We start from the raw sequence: 18,295 nt of genomic DNA, 5'->3' as shown, positions 1-18,295 counted from the left end.
CCCAGTCAAAAAGGTCAGTAAGATTTGTTTGAAATGATCCTCCCCCCCCCCCCCCCCCCCCCCCCCCCCCAGTAACTCCATGCTCTCTGGAATTCTTTTAAGAGTGTTTCCATCCCCAATAATTTCCCTACTACTGATGTAAGGCTCAGTGGTTAGTAGTGGCTTGCTTCTACTTTTGTGCGGTGGACTACATTTTGCGCTTTTTTTTTTTTTTTTTTAAATCTTCCTCCCAGTTCTCTGGAATTAGTCCTATAGCTAGTGGCTAATTTTATGTTCAGAATAAAAGTTGTGTCCATTGGGTTGTCTGCTGTTATGTGCGTATTGTCGCTAACCAATAACGATTGTCGAACCTCGAGTTGTGTTTCCAAAGCACAGAGATTTATTCGCAATAAGTAGAATAAAATGCTCAAGCGAAGTAATAGTAAATACAGCCGTTACTTATCGCAGGCGCTCTGGATCCAGTGCAGTCATTCAATCCTGAAGTCTGGGGACAAGATGTCTGCACTCTGGATCACAAGCTGCTGCTTATATACACAATCACATACAGTAATACAATGAAGATGGAATAGCTTGCATCTATTGGTCCAGGTATCGGGAAGGTCCAAGGGGTTGTCATCATTGGCCACTTCATACAAAGGAATCCAAAGGAGGGGGTCCTCTCAGCAGGGGATATGCTCTGCTCTTCCCACCAAGATTCCTTAGTCTTAAGTAGTTCATAATTCCCTATCATTCATAACTTGTGTATGCACTCTGCGATTCCCTCGCAGAATGAACCAAACAGTAGGATATGTAATGAGGTTCATTATGATACCACTCATGATGTTATTCCTTCAACCCGTTACGTGTATTTCATTAATATGCATGTAACTCTGATATAACATATAAATACTACTATATTTCGACATAACTGACTGTTGCAACTGCCATTAATGTGTGCTATTTTATAAGTGTGCGTGTTTGTGCGAATGTATGGTAAAAGACCAATTACTGTTGCTGCCACGTGCAGTGGATGCGTACGCCCTTTCACGCCGTAGCGTGCCCTTGTACGTCGTAGCGTACCGTACGCATCTTTTCAGACAAAGACAACCAAGTTTGCTAGACTTTAATTGAAATGACTTTATCCAATTTGCTGACTTCCACAGTTCCACCCTTTGATAGTGTAATAAACTATCACCCAATCACTGTTTCAAGTTCAGGATTATACAATACTTCTTCACAGACCATGATCTCGGTATCTGGTACCACCCTTACAGTCTCTTTCTCAGTGTTACTCCTATGAGACCATTTTCCACACTTCAACACAGTAGGAACACATTAGCAATTGGTTTAGTTGTCAAAGATGACACCCAGTATGAGGAGAAGGAGCTTACCTACACTCGCAATCATTTCCTGTACCCACTCACCCAGACTGGAGAACCATTTTGCTGGGTTCAACCATGAGAACCAACCCACCACCTTTTCCCCGACCTCATATAACGAAGAATTATGGCTCTTTCGAAATTCCCATTTCAGCTGCAAAATTTCATCCATCTTCTGGTCTATAACCTCCTTAGGGGCATCCGTATTATTAGTAATGTACGTGCAACATTTGACACCGAACTGGGTGGCCAGTGTCACACAGTACCCACCAGTAATAAAGGGTGAGATAATTTAGTACCAGTCTATGTTGCACCAACTCCTTCTTGTACGCTTGTAGCTCCCTTCCAGTATACCTGAAAGTGTCATCATACATCTCGGTGATATTATCTATTAATTTGGCTAGGTCTTGGATATATTTAAAGTTTAATGTTCCCTGAGCGGTCCTGGTGAGTTCTAGAGCAACCATAACTTGGAAACCAGCAGTTTCACTAATCAATTTTGTAGCCATGGGTTCCTCACCAGGAATCATATTTCTCTTGCCACGGTGTTCATACTGTGTGTGTATGTATGGTGGTGATGTAGTCTTGTGAATATCAACCATTTCTTCATGAGTAATAGTCATGATTTCAGGAACCAGTTTAGCTAGGAAACACAAGCCCTTGGAACTCGGAGTCACCCAGGAGTAAGCTTTCCTCCCACAAACAAAATACACATCAGGGAGAACATAAGGAGCAGTATGCCCATGAATTATATCACACAAAGTTTTCATAAAACTACCCATGTCCAGTGTCTCCATTTGTTCCAGACACGTGTCGGCATTAATGACATTTTTACATTTATCTGTAGAGACTTTTCCAATGGATACCTTCTTATGTTTGGTTATACGCCCTAACTTGTGACTTCCATCAACATTCCTGCCTAGTAGTGACCTTGTGAGTCTCCCTCTAAAATGAGTGTGGCGAGCCTTTGTCTGATCTGATAGGTCAGCCTCCCAATTCTCCAAGCGCTTTGCATGAGATATGTTTAGGCACAGCAAAGATCTGCCTATGGAGTATTGTCGAAGCGTCAGACTAGGGGACCTAGTGTTATTGTACCTCCCTTCTATGGGCCTCCCACCCCTTAATTCGAGTACTTCGGATATGTTTAGAGGGAATGGCACTAGTCCTATGTTATGCTGCCCTTGAGGCACATGAGAGCACACCCAACACTCGGTTTGGTTTAGCACCTTACCCACCAGGGAGTGATAATCCTCCAAAGGATGCCCGCCTATATTCAGAGTACTGGGGGACTGGCATCGTTGGATGCATCTCTCTTCAACTAGGCAGTCGCAGAACTTGCAGATAGAATACTCATCAGACAATAGCCCCTCACACTGCCTCCGAGTTCCTGAGCTAGCAGACCTTTTCACAACCCCTGGACCAAGTTTGATAATGGGCTGTTCAGAGTATCCTATTAACTTTTCTTCGGCCTCCATTTCATACGTATCACTCCCAGAACTCTCCTCCGTCCTCCATCCTCCACAAAAATAGAATGTCCTAGAAAAAGTAAAAACAAGGAAAATCCTGGAACAAAAGAAAAACAAAAACCGCCACTCCATCGCTGGAAAGATAGTTCTGAGGCAACGTCTCTGGTTCAGGTGTCTCAACTGCAGGCTTTAGGTCTCCCGAAACAGGCTCACGAGTGACAGCTCTATGTCGTCGGTCTGAGTTTTGTCTTGCACTTTCTCCGGATTATGGACTCTTGTCACGGGCACTAGGAGTCTTTACCCAGGGATCACCAGATGGTAGGCTTACCAGAGCAATGTAGATGGTAATAGGGTACTCTGGTAGCTGGGTGATCACGGAACATGAAATGATGGCCGATGAGATGCTCAGGAAAGTCTATGACTAGCAACACTGGTAATAATGAGGTAATGATACACAAGGAACTGTATGGACAAGGACACGTGAAGGTAGTCAGTGGTCTGCGATAGCAAGTTGTACCACTGCTATAGTGAGGAGGAATGTCCAACAGCAACAAGGAGGTGATGAGAGTCAGCGGTCTGCGGGTAGCAAGTTGTACCGCTGTCTGAGTGAAGGAATGGAATCCAAGTGGAGCTATCCAGGTAGTCAGTGGTCTGCGGTAGCAAGTTGTACCACTGCTATGTGAGAGGATAATGGAACAGGTGATACCGGAAACAGGGATCAGTGGTCTGACATCAGCAAGTTGTACCACTGAATATATATGTGAGGAGGTGCAAGGGGGAAGACTGCAACACAGGATATACACAGGCACCTTATACACGATCCACAGTAATATGCACAATATAGATATATATATATATATAAATGACTGATCAGGTCTGCAATCTAGAAAGTCTCTTGAAGTAGTCCAGCACAATGATAACACAGTCAATGATGGCAATAGACTCAGCGGATAGCAGACTCCAGAGAGAACCAAACACAGTCCAGCAAGATATGCAATACACAGCACAGTCAATGAGAAGTATGCATACCGTGGTTCAGCAGTAGCAGTCAGATGGGATTGCAGCTGTACCTGAGCGGCTGGAGACCGACTGGATAGGAAGTCCCTGGATAGGTGAAGCAGCGGTCTAGCAGGTGCAGCGCACAGGTGAGTAGACCGACAGGGACACGAATCCACAGGAGTCAGCAACACGTGGAACTGGACTCATAGGAAACCCAGGAGAATGGAGATGATCCAGCAGAGGGTAGTAGAAGAGATACAAATCCAATGCTGACAGGAGGGTAGAGACCAGTGGAACACGTGAAGGCGTGGAGAGTGGATCAGCAGGAGATGGACGATAGCGCTGACCACAGCGGCAGGACTCAGCGGCACACGGAGGTAACCAGTAGCAACCACAGGAACCAACAGCGATGGGAAACAGGAGTGCAGCGCAGGGCAGGAGCTGTAGATCACGAAGTGTAGCAGATGGTAATGAAAAGCGGCAGTCTCGAGGAGGTCACAGCAAAGATGAGATGAGAGTGTAGTGCACGGAGGCAGCGGATAGTAATCAGCTGGCAGTCACGATGTTGAACACAGGCGAGTTGCAAGCAGGAGACTGTAGTGCACAGAGGCAGCGGATAGTAGTCAGCTGGCAGTCACGATGTTGAACACAGGCGAGTTGCAAGCAGGAGACTGTAGTGCACAGAGGCAGCGGATAGTAATCAGCAAACAGACTTGATGAGAAGCAGGTGAGTGAGGTAAAAGCTGGAGTGCACGGAGGCAGCGGATAGCAATGAGCAAACAGTCACATAGATATAAAATAACGTTGAAGTGGTGTAGAAGACTGTAGTGCACGGAGGCAGCGGATAGGAATCAGCAAACAGTCATGATGATACAGTTGATGGTAGAAGTGGTATGGAACCACAGTAGTAGAAGTGGTTTGGAAACCACAGGAATCAGCAGCGCTGAATACACGAGTAATACAGGAACACCTTCAGAGACTCATGAGGAATGAGACTCCAAGATCAGGCAACGTGGTGTTGACCACAGGTGCTTAATATAGGGAGGTTGCCTGATCTGCCAATTGAGTTAAAGGGGTATACACTGAAGTATAGAAAAGGGCTGCGCATGCGCAGACCCTCAGGATGGTGGACGACCACGGTTCCTAAATGTCCGGGAAGAGGCACTCACGGTCCGGTGAGTGACAGTACCCCCCCTTTTAAAGGTGGGCACAGAACGCCTGGAACCGGGTTTGTCCGGATTTTTGGAGTAAAACTTCTTCAAAAGGGCAGGAGCATTAAGATCTTCAGCTTTGATCCAAGAGCGCTCCTCAGGACCAAAGCCCTTCCACTGAACGAGGAAGTGGAGGGCTCCTCGCGAAATTTTTGCATCTAGTACCTCGGTAATCTCAAAATCCTCCTCCTGATGAACTTGAACTGGCTGCGGAGCTGAGGGAGGAGTTGAAAAACGGTTGATAATAAGAGGTTTGAGCAAAGATACATGGAAGGCATTAGAAATCCGAAGACACTTAGGAAGAAGGAGTTTCACACATACTGGATTGATAACTTGAATGATCCTATATGGACCAATAAAACGAGGGGCGAATTTCATGGATGGAACCTTCAAACGAATATTTTTAGTGGATAACCAGACACGATCTCCAATTTTTAGTGGTGGAATAGCCCGCCTCTTCCTATCTGCGAAAGATTTATATTTGATAGATGTCTTCTTTAAACAGGTTTTGACCTGAGACCAGATATTTTTAAAGGTCTGACAAACAGTTTCCACCGCAGGAACTTGGGTGGGCGGGAGGGCAGGAAATTCCGGAAAAGACGGATGGTGACCGTGAACCACCAGCACTTGACTTTTTGAAGATGACTCCTGAGATCCATCTTCAACGTCCGATGACGTCATGAACGCCCGATGAGGAGGAAGGCGTTCAGACTGAACTTTATCACACAGATCCGTAGATGAAGGATCTTGTGGAGGAGGACCTGGTCGAATAGACGAATGCTGTCTTTTGAATGAAACCACTTGGGAGAGACAACGATGATGACATTCAGTTCCCCAAGATGTAACTCGAGGAGTGCGCCAGTCAATCTGGGGAGAGTGACACTGAAGCCATGGAAGGCCTAAGACAATCGGACTTGTCGTAACAGGAAGGATCAAAAACGATATTTCTTCATGATGCAGGGCACCAATCTGAAGGGTTACTGGAGACGTACTATGGGTGATGAGACCGTTGATGAGACGTGATCCATCTATAGCCGTCACAGTAATGGGTGTTTTTAAGGTAATCACTGGTAGAGACCATTGATTTACTAATGATTTGGAAATAAAATTTCCTGCTGCTCCGGAATCAATCAATGCCTGTGACTCAAAGGTTTTGGTAGCACAGGAAATCGTAACGTCAAAGGCGCAGACTTTAGATTTCATGGAAGATGGAGAGGACTCCAGGAACCCTAACCTTATCTCCCCAGTATTGGTTAGAGCCCGGCATCTCCTGGGACAAGAATTGAGCATATGCGTAGAATCGGCACAATAGATACAAAGTCTATTCTTTATTCTTCGGTCCCTCTCCTCTAAAGTTAATTTGGAGCGACCTATCTCCATGGGTATCACCGGAGATGAAGCTGGGTGAAATTGAGGATTTGAGAGAGGAGGTGTTTTAACCGAAGTTGTTTTCTCAGGTTCTCTTTCACGAAACCTCAGGTCTACCCGATGGCAAAGAGAGATCAAATCTTCTAAAGAGGAGGGTAGTTCTTGTGAAGTCAGTGCGTTTTTAATTTTATCGGAAAGCCCCTGCCAGAAGGCGGCAACTAGTGCTTCAGTGTTCCACTGAAGTTCAGAGGCTAAGATCCGAAATCTAATGACGTACTGAGCCACAGTGCGAGATCCTTGGCGAAGACGGAGAATGCTGGATGCAGCGGAAATGACACGACCTGGTTCATCGAATACACTTCGGAACGTGGAAATAAACTCGGCACTATCCTGTAACAATGGATCGTTTCTTTCCCACAGAGGGGAAGCCCATGCGAGAGCTTGTCCAGAAAACAATGAAATAAGATAGGCCACTCTGGAACGATGGGTAGAAAAATTTTGAGGTTGGAGCTCAAAATGAACTGAGCATTGAGTAAGAAAACCCCTACAAGTTTTGGGGTCTCCATCGTATTTTGACGGAGTAGGCAGGTGAAGCGTGGAAGCTGTAAACACCTGGGATGGCACTGGGGAAACGGAGGAAGGCACAGGAGCATCAACAGTAGTTGTGGCATCTTGTACAGACGGTCTTTGGGAGGCTAAGGCCTGGTAACACCGCAGTAAATGCCGTTGGCGAACTTCCTGTTGCTCAATACGAGTAACCAGATGCCGCAGCATCTCTTTGGCTGTAGGCTCCGTATCTGGGTCTGTCATGGCCTGATCTTACTGTCACGGGCACTAGGAGTCTTTACCCAGGGATCACCAGATGGTAGGCTTACCAGAGCAATGTAGATGGTAATAGGGTACTCTGGTAGCTGGGTGATCACGGAACATGAAATGATGGCCGATGAGATGCTCAGGAAAGTCTATGACTAGCAACACTGGTAATAATGAGGTAATGATACACAAGGAACTGTATGGACAAGGACACGTGAAGGTAGTCAGTGGTCTGCGATAGCAAGTTGTACCACTGCTATAGTGAGGAGGAATGTCCAACAGCAACAAGGAGGTGATGAGAGTCAGCGGTCTGCGGGTAGCAAGTTGTACCGCTGTCTGAGTGAAGGAATGGAATCCAAGTGGAGCTATCCAGGTAGTCAGTGGTCTGCGGTAGCAAGTTGTACCACTGCTATGTGAGAGGATAATGGAACAGGTGATACCGGAAACAGGGATCAGTGGTCTGACATCAGCAAGTTGTACCACTGAATATATATGTGAGGAGGTGCAAGGGGGAAGACTGCAACACAGGATATACACAGGCACCTTATACACGATCCACAGTAATATGCACAATATAGATATATATATATATAAATGACTGATCAGGTCTGCAATCTAGAAAGTCTCTTGAAGTAGTCCAGCACAATGATAACACAGTCAATGATGGCAATAGACTCAGCGGATAGCAGACTCCAGAGAGAACCAAACACAGTCCAGCAAGATATGCAATACACAGCACAGTCAATGAGAAGTATGCATACCGTGGTTCAGCAGTAGCAGTCAGATAGGATTGCAGCTGTACCTGAGCGGCTGGAGACCGACTGGATAGGAAGTCCCTGGATAGGTGAAGCAGCGGTCTAGCAGGTGCAGCGCACAGGTGAGTAGACCGACAGGGACACGAATCCACAGGAGTCAGCAACACGTGGAACTGGACTCATAGGAAACCCAGGAGAATGGAGATGATCCAGCAGAGGGTAGTAGAAGAGATACAAATCCAATGCTGACAGGAGGGTAGAGACCAGTGGAACACGTGAAGGCGTGGAGAGTGGATCAGCAGGAGATGGACGATAGCGCTGACCACAGCGGCAGGACTCAGCGGCACACGGAGGTAACCAGTAGCAACCACAGGAACCAACAGCGATGGGAAACAGGAGTGCAGCGCAGGGCAGGAGCTGTAGATCACGAAGTGTAGCAGATGGTAATGAAAAGCGGCAGTCTCGAGGAGGTCACAGCAAAGATGAGATGAGAGTGTAGTGAACGGAGGCAGCGGATAGTAATCAGCTGGCAGTCACGATGTTGAACACAGGCGAGTTGCAAGCAGGAGACTGTAGTGCACAGAGGCAGCGGATAGTAGTCAGCTGGCAGTCACGATGTTGAACACAGGCGAGTTGCAAGCAGGAGACTGTAGTGCACAGAGGCAGCGGATAGTAATCAGCAAACAGACTTGATGAGAAGCAGGTGAGTGAGGTAAAAGCTGGAGTGCACGGAGGCAGCGGATAGCAATGAGCAAACAGTCACATAGATATAAAATAACGTTGAAGTGGTGTAGAAGACTGTAGTGCACGGAGGCAGCGGATAGGAATCAGCAAACAGTCATGATGATACAGTTGATGGTAGAAGTGGTATGGAACCACAGTAGTAGAAGTGGTTTGGAAACCACAGGAATCAGCAGCGCTGAATACACGAGTAATACAGGAACACCTTCAGAGACTCATGAGGAATGAGACTCCAAGATCAGGCAACGTGGTGTTGACCACAGGTGCTTAATATAGGGAGGTTGCCTGATCTGCCAATTGAGTTAAAGGGGTATACACTGAAGTATAGAAAAGGGCTGCGCATGCGCAGACCCTCAGGATGGTGGACGACCACGGTTCCTAAATGTCCGGGAAGAGGCACTCACGGTCCGGTGAGTGACAACTCTCCTGCAGTGGGTGGAATGGACCCAAGTGTCTCTCTCTGCAACCTTCAGTGATGTAGTACTGGTCAGCAGCACTTGGTACTGGCCTTCCCAACGGTCTGTTAAACAACCTGAACGTAAGAAATTGCGGATCATAACATAGTCTCCAGGTTCAACATCATGACAGTTCGTCTCTGGCATACCAGGTGACAGCATTTTTAGTTTTTGTTGTTGTTTTAGCTGTCTACTCATTCTTATAAGATATTGTACAGTCACTTCATTATTACACTTCAAGTCGTCTTGTGGACTCACGATCAAATGAGGTTGTCGTCCGAACAGTATCTCAAAGGGGGACAGATTAAGAGGAGGTCTAGGAGTGGTTCGAATGCTATGGAGGACCAACGGCAAAGCCTCAGGCCATGCCAACCCGGTTTCAGCCATTATCTTACCCAGCTTGTTCTTGATAGTACCGTTTACTCTCTCCACCTTACCACTGGCTTGTGGTCGGTAAGGGGTGTGAAGTCTGCTACTGATTCCCATGAGTTTACACATATTTTGGAAGATATCACCAGTAAAATGGGTACCCCTATCACTTTCAATGATTCTAGGGATACCGAACCTACACACAAAGTCTTGTACAATTTTCTTTGCAGTGAACACAGCAGTATTAGTGGCTGCCGGATATGCTTCTACCCAACCGGAAAACACATCAATACACACTAACACATACTTTATATTCCTGCACGGTGGCAATTGTATATATAGTCAATTTGTATTACCTGAAAAGGTCCGTCTGTAGGAGGGATGTGGGATGGCTCAGTTGGAATAGTTTTCCCAACATTTTTCCTCAAACAAGACATGACATTGCTTTCTTACCAGCTTGAGAGGAAAATCCGGGAGCACACCAGTATGCTCTCACCAGTTTGCGCATACCTTCTTTACCCAGGTGAGTCAGGCCGTGTGCTGCTTCAGCCAGGCTTGGATAGTATGTTCGGGGAGTTACAGGCTTACCTTGTCCATCCCTCCAGAGTCCTGAGGACTCTTGACCACATCCCTTCGCCTTCCAGACCGCCTTTTCCTGCAGGGAACACAGATCTTGCATTTCAATTAATTTCTGCATGTCTAATGTCTGAAAAACCATCATAGTCTCGGTCGATACAGTCATAGGTTGCCCTGCTGCCCATTTAGCAGCTTCGTCTGCCCTGTTGTTGCCCAATGACACTGGGTCTTCTCCAAAGGTATGGGCTTTGCACTTTATGACGGCTACTGTTCTGGGTAACTGTATCGCTGTCAGAAGTCCTTTTATGTGTTGTGAGTGTGCCACTGGTGTACCTGCTGCTGTCGTAAAGTTTCTAAGACGCCAAAGGGCCCCAAAATCGTGCACTACCCCGAAGGCGTACCTAGAGTCAGTATATATGTTGGCTGATTTACCCTCTGCCAATTCACACGCTCTCCTTAGTGCTACTAGTTCCGCCACCTGGGCTGAGTGAGGTGGGCCAAGGGGTTCAGCTTCTACAACATCCTGATCGTCTACAACAGCGTAACCAGTACATAGCTCTCCCGTCTCTGTCTGTCTATGGCAACTTCCGTCTGTATAAAACGTAAAATCTACATTTTCTAAGGGGGTGTCACGTATGTCGGGCCTTGCAGTAAAGGTCTGATTCAGGTGTTCCATACAGTCATGCGTGTCAGTATTCTTGCCTAACTCATCATCAACCAGGGTCTCCTCATCTCCCACCCTTTGTGTCTCTAGAGACACATACGGAAGGTATGTAGCTGGATTTAAGGTGCTACATCGTTTGATGGTGATGTTTGAGGGTGCCATCAGGGCTAGTTCCCACTTTGTGAATCTAGCTGAAGAAACGTGTCTGGTTTGGGCTGAATTTAACAGAGCTGATACAGCATGGGGTGTATAGATAGTTGAATTGTGTCCTAATACTACGTCCTCGCTCTTACTTACTAGAAGGGCCGTTGCTGCTACACTTGAGACATGTTGGGAGTGATCTTGCCACATTGTCTAATTGTGCACTGTAGTATGCTACCGGTCTGCTAGCGTCACCATGTTTCTGTGCGAGGACACCTGCTGCACAACCATCAGCTTCTGTAAAAAATAGCTCAAAAAGCTTTTCATAATCAGGTATTCCCAATGCAGGTGCTCTTGTCAGACTATCTTTAAGATTAAAGAACGCTTGCTCTGACTCTTCTGTGTGTACAACACGTTCTGGTTTTGAGGAAGAGACTAGCTCCTGCAATGGTAATGCCAGAATAGAAAAACCTGGGATCCAGGACCTACAGTATCCACACAACCCTTAAGAAAGTATGAATCTGCTTCTGGCTCTGTGGCAGGGTCATGTGTTGTATGGCCTCAATTCTGTCGGTTGTCAGGTGTCTTAGCCCCTTAGTGAGGCAGTGTCCTAAGTATTTGACCTTAGTCTGACATGGCTGTAATTTATCCTTTGCCACCTTGTGCCCTGTTTGTGAAAGATGAAGCAACAACAATTTAGTATCATGTAAACATGACATAAAAGAATCAGAGCACAACAACAAATCGTCCACATATTGAATTAGAACAGACCCATTGTGGGGTTGAAAGGATTGCAAACAGTCATGTAAGGCTTGGGAGAAAATACTGGGGCTGTCAATGAACCCCTGGGGTAGTCTGGTCCATGTGTATTGCACTCCCCTGTAGGAGAATGCAAAAAGGTATTGGCAGTCAGGGTGAAGAGGGACTGAGAAGAAAGCAGAACATAGATCAATGACAGTAAAATGACTGGCAGACGGTGGAATCTGCATGAGGATGACAGCTGGATTTGGCACTACGGGGAATTGGCTCTCAACAACTTTATTAATTCCCCTTAAGTCCTGGACTAATCTATAGCCCCTCCCCCCATTCTTCTTCACAGGGAAAATGGGACTATTTGCTGTACTGGCTGTACGAATTAAAATCCCTTGTTGTAACAGCCTCTCGATAACAGGATATACCCCTAGTTCCACCTCCGGTTTTAATGGATACTGTGGGATTTTTGGAGCTATCCTACCACTTTTTAGATTGACCATGACAGGGGCTACGTTTGCCATCAGTCCAGTGTCCTGTCCATCTCTGGTCCATAGGGAACCTGGTATTTCCAGCAACATCCCCTTTACTTGAGATGGACTTTGTTCTATAACAGGAGAGTGTAACATTAATCTTTGAGGGGTGTCCAATATTTCCTGTACCTCATGTGCGACCTTCTCCGGTATATCTAAGAACACACCATCAGAAGTACAGTATATGACACATCCCACTTTACATAACAAGTCTCTCCCTAGTAAGTTAGTAGGAGCCGCTGCAGCCAAGAGAAACGAATGCTTAGTATGCAGGGGGCCGATAGTAACTTCAGCGGGTTTAGTTAGAGGATAATGTAACACTTTTCCCGTTACCCCCATAGCTGGAATAGTTTTACTGGTCATCTGTAGATTGAAAGGAGAGGTTATCACAGATCGGGCCGCCCCTGTATCTACAAGAAAAGTTTGTTTCCTACCAGCTATGTCAACTATCATTGTTGGTTCTTCACTCTGACTCTCAGTTAACCTCACTGGCTATAGACTACAGGTATGACCTGACCCCTAGCGCTGACTATTGATTTCCCGCGCAGCATTTGCTGCTGTAATATGCGCGGGTAGATGTGAGTCTTCTAGTCTATGTGAATCCCTCCTTGGAGGATATCTATGTGACCCACCCTTCTGTGTATTGAGTCTTTCCTTTTTACAATCTCTAGCGTAATGTCCTTCCTCGTTACAGTTGAAACACCTGATCACTTTAGGTTTCTTGTTATATGGGTTGTATGCTGGTGGTCATGTATGCACCCTTTCTAGAGCCTGTATACTTACCGTCATTAACTTATCACTTTTCTCCTCCCTTTTTCTAAAAAGGTTTTTGTCATGCTCCACAGCAGACTCCCTAAGAGAGTCTACCGTGACGCCTTTCCAATTAGGTAATGTGGTTTGTACTCTCGTCTTTAAATTTTCTCTAAGGCCATCCATCAGTACCCCTACAGCTACCTCTCTGTGATGTGGGTCCTCACTTATGTTGGATATCCCAGTAAACCGTGTTATCGCTGCTATAGCTCTAGTGAAGTAATCTGCTGCTGTTTCACTATCCTTTTGTTTAATGGTGAAAATCTTACTCCAATTTACTACTACTGGAAAATAGATGGCTAAGTGTTTGACAATTTGTTCTATATTCTTTTGATTAATTTTATCAGTCAAGGTGTCATCTTTCTCCAACAAACAATCTTCAATGAATTTTTGTATGTTAGTATTGGGAGGAAGACACGCCCTCAACACTACACGCCAATCCTTATTGGTTGGTTCGTGGGCATTCCCTATTCAAATTTCTGACACTTAGCCAACTCTTTTCTAGGATCTGGGAATTCAGTCATAATGGAACGTAATTCTGATCTAGTCCAGGGACAATGCATTGTAACATTTCTTAAAGGAACTACACCATCCTTATCTGGTTTCCCATTGGGAACTGATATTGTGCGGACTGGGAATGCACCCTCTTGTACACTATCTTCAGGGGACATTACAGGATTTGCTGGTTCTAGATTTAGAATGCTCTCACTCCTAGCGATCACGCTACTCTCACCTATCTCAGCCATTTTCTCATACTTGCGCTGAGCCTCTAGTACACTAACAGCATGGGCAATGGCTGAAATCACAGTGGGTTCATCTTCATTTTCAGATACACTTGCTTGAAACTGGCTTAAAACAGGGTACAACTTAGCAATTTTTCTAGTTTCAGTTTTAACAACGGCTGTACTTACCCCTCCCGCCACATAAGGTGGCGGGGGCGCGCTTGCGCTGAGTTCGCCACGCTTCGCAACGGTTACATCCGCCTTGCACGCGCTTTTCGTCACGCCTACTTCCGGTTTGCATTCGCTGCTCTGCCACGTGTTACCTTCCATTTGCCACAATTTTAAACAATCATTATGTCTATTTCTCTTTTTCGTTGACTTGATCAACCATACTTTATCTTTTACAGTATTTAGTACCTCTGCATTAAAACTTCCTATTGTTGGGAAAGGCCTATCACAAGCTTTGGTCGTCTCGACCCACGTGTCACAATACACAGTTGCGTATGCACCATATTTCTTACACATGAGAAACCTCGCTGAACCAATAGGGCCTTCCTTAGGCAGTACACTGACCATCTCCAGCGTATGCTTAGCACCCATGTTGAACAATATACCAACTCTGTTGCTACAACCACACTTAGAGATCTCTAATGCTCAGTGAACGTGTTTCCTTTAGCCGCGTTCACTCGCTTTTCTCGCCCCTGGCGAGGATGCCTAATACAGAAATATCACTGTGGGCCCCAAGGGCTATCAGCTCCTCGATACCCTGGCTCAACCACAAAATCTGCTGAGTTTATTATAACTGGGAGAACAAAGTCAATACAATCAACCAGCCTTTCCAATATAATTCCTCCTAGCTGCTTCACCAAATCGCACTAACGGTGCGGTTTGATCGCACTGCCTACCAATACTAATTATTAGCAAACCTTGCGATCTATTGGTAGCGCTTTGCGAAAACCCGGTTTTCGCATTCGGTATACCTGCCCTGTATACCGTCCTTCAGTTGGGCAATCCACCTCGTCAGACAGCAACTGAGCACAATGAATAATGAACAGTGTATCTACGTTACAACATCACACACTATACACCTTTTCTGCGCAGAAAATCAAAAGTTCCCAACAACAGTAATAATATCTCAGAGGCTTTCACAAGTAATTATACTATGCACATATAATAACTATCAAAATGATTGTTTAACCACGTGGCAAGTCTACCGGAAGTTCGCGTACGCACAGCAGGAAATACACATACGCTAAGCAATGCAATACAGTTAAAACGCACAATGACAGAAAAAAGCAACAGTTTTCTCTTTTGTCCCTAGGTTCTAGTTAGCGTGCCCTAGATAATGCAAAACGGATATTCGGTTTCTCAACACAGAGTAAAATTCAGGTTTTGAACACCATGCGTTCTTACCCGTTTATGACGCATCTCCACCCTTTGTTGAGGAACCAAAATCCGTTGGTCTTGCGTATCATCGGCAACGAAACCTCCAAAGCTCACGAGCCCCCAAATTGTTATGTGCGTACTGTCGCTAACCAATAACGATTGTCGAACCTCGAGTTGTGTTTCCAAAGCACAGAGATTTATTCGCAATAAGTAGAATAAAATGCTCAAGCGAAGTAATAGTAAATACAGCCATTACTTATCGCAGGCGCTCTGGATCCAGTGCAGTCATTCAATCCTGAAGTCTGGGGACAAGATGTCTGCACTCTGGATCACAAGCTGCTGCTTATATACACAATCACATACAGTAATACAATGAAGATGGAATAGCTTGCATCTATTGGTCCAGGTATCAGGAAGGTCCAAGGGGTTGTCATCATTAGCCACTTCATACAAAGGAATCCAAAGGAGGGGGTCATCTCAGCAGGGGGTATGCTCTGCTCTTCCCGCCAAGATTCCTTAGTCTTAAGTAGTTCATAATTCCCTATCATTCATAACTTGTGTATGCACTCTGCGATTCCCTCGCAGAATGAACCAAACAGTAGGATATGTAACGAGGTTCATTATGATACCACTCATGATGTTATTCCTTCAACCCGTTCTGTGTATTTCATTAATATGCATGTAACTCTGATATAACATATAAATACTACTATATTTCGACATAACTGACTATGTGTTGCAACTACCATTAATGTGTGCGTGTTTGTGCGAATGTATGGTAAAAGACCAATTACTGTTGCTGCCACGTGTAGTGGATGCGTACGCCCTTTCACGTCGTAGCGTACCGTACGCTTTTTTTCAGACAAAGACAACCTAGTTTGCTAGACTTTAATTGAAATGACTTTATCCAATTTGCTGACTTCGACACTGCAGTTTACTTTACTTTTGTGATTTTAGTTTAGTAAGGGGGAGAGTGGTGTTAAATCATGAGGATTTGTAACTGACGTTCACAAAGCAGCATTCTGAAAAAATGGCATATATCTGAGTTCAGTTATAGCATATTGATGCAGGCAATATAGTCTTGTGGAATGGCTGAAGGGACCCCAGGGTCAGGGAACTGCAGGACAGGGTTAAATGCCAGTAAAAAGCCTTGGATGAAGACATTTTGAAATGCCAAACTGAATCTCTACAGGTTACCAGTGCTAATATATTATATCTATTTTGCTTAATTTTGGATCATTGTTGTATTTCTTTTAAGGTTTAAGACTAAGAGTAGCCAAAATCAACTTTTGATAAAGTGTAGGGGAATGTTGTAATATGTGTAAAGAGACTGATAAAACTTCAGAAAATGAAGCAGCAGTTTCTCTTCCATATACTAATCGAGGTTGTTATTTACCATGCACAAATTGGACAAAGTGTGGGTAGAAACCAAGTTTATACAGGTGCATCTAAATTTCCACCACAAAGCATAGCAAGATAACATTTGTAGAGGAGCAGACATCTACACCTGCCAATTCGAGTAATTGGGTGGTGTAAGTGCTAGCTAAACATAAGCAAAGCAGCTTTTTTTTGTTTTGTTTTTTTTAATTTGGCTATCCCGACACAATTACTTTTTGCTCTCAACAAACACTTCATTTTTGAATCTGGTCTTGTCCCTATCTTTTTTTGTAGAACACACTTTGCCCTATTTGAAAACCTAGGCAAACTTAAGCTTTGTGTGTGTGTGTTTATATATAACTTGTTTTTTTTTTACATTGGTCTAACAAAGTGTGCCTAATGTAACAAGGGCAATCTCCGATGGTCATTCTGTCTCGTGTGTAATTTAAGCTGCACGGAGGATAATCTCAGCTTTTAGAGGAAAAATGTAGTGCTATAGAATTAGTGCTGCTATATAAATAGCTGAGGCTGCTTAAAGGCCTTTGATTGTTTACTCTTCGGCATTGTTTCAATTTTATTCCATTAAATGTCATAAATGAGGTACTCAGTCTCTCTTCCTAGATGTCTATTTTACCTAGTTTACATCATAACACATGCGGCCTAGTTCTCACACAATCGAAGCTCTGACCGCCTGAAATAGTTTCTGTGAACGTTCCAATAATTTAATTACCTACACCTTTTATTCCCAGCCACTTAAAATCTGAGTACATATAAATAGGCAGGAGATTTCTATTAAAAAGAAATCCTGGACAAATGCATGTTAAAAACTAGTTATGGAAGTTCTATGCGTTGTGTAGTATAGTGTTCAGAATATAGCAATAATTGGGATTCCTGAGTTTCGCAGCACCAACACATGTAATAGTAGGGAAATCCAAATATTGTGTTACGTTACTAACCTCATAGCAAGTTCACCAATGTGCTCTAGTTTATTAATCCTAGTATTCTCCTCTTAATGTGGGATTAGTACTCAATGGGAAAATATGCATAATAATAATTTATTTATTTTTACTGTAAAAAATGGCAGTTAAAATCATTGCCTGTTAAATAACCATTAACTAACATATAGTTCCTGCCCCAAGTTGCAAGTTTCCATTGTAAAGTAAAAGAAAAGCGTCATTTTAGCATGAGCGTTAAAGGGTCAGATTCTCCCACTTGGACATAGATATTCAGATAATCATGTTCTATATATTGACCATCTCAGAAATGCTGGGATCAGGTAGAGTATATGATTTTGTATATATGACCATATGCCCTACTGATACAGTGGAACGGTCAGTATAACGAGTGAGCTTTATTTATTTTATTATTTTTTTAGAAAAATACCGTGTGTATTGACTTGGTTATTTTATTAGACATTTTTAGTTGAGTTGTTTCCTGTGTCCTTAGAACAACCTGTAGATGTCTGGGAGTATATTCAGGAACGTAGTACATTAATTAGTTGGTAAAGGATCTTTACACTGAACTGCTTGTTTAATTTCATCCTGCCTATTTCTGGTAAGGCCACTGTACTAAGCCCATGGTCATATTTAAGGGACTATTCAAAAAGTGTCCTAGCTACTTACTATGGGATGTTATCATCAAATAACTGAAAACAAATGAAGGTGCATTTGCAAATTAGTAAGGTTACTGCTGCCATTCAACAAACAACAATGTTCAAATATTGTGTGCCGGTGAAATGCCAACACATCCCATTCTTTTTCAACAACTTGCACTGTTGATACCTGTGAAGGTGAATCCTTGC

The sequence above is a fragment of the Mixophyes fleayi genome, chromosome 8 (genome assembly GCF_038048845.1).
Source record: "Mixophyes fleayi isolate aMixFle1 chromosome 8, aMixFle1.hap1, whole genome shotgun sequence".
NCBI classification, from domain to species: Eukaryota; Metazoa; Chordata; class Amphibia; order Anura; family Limnodynastidae; genus Mixophyes; species Mixophyes fleayi.
Note: the sequence above shows the minus strand (reverse complement) of the source record.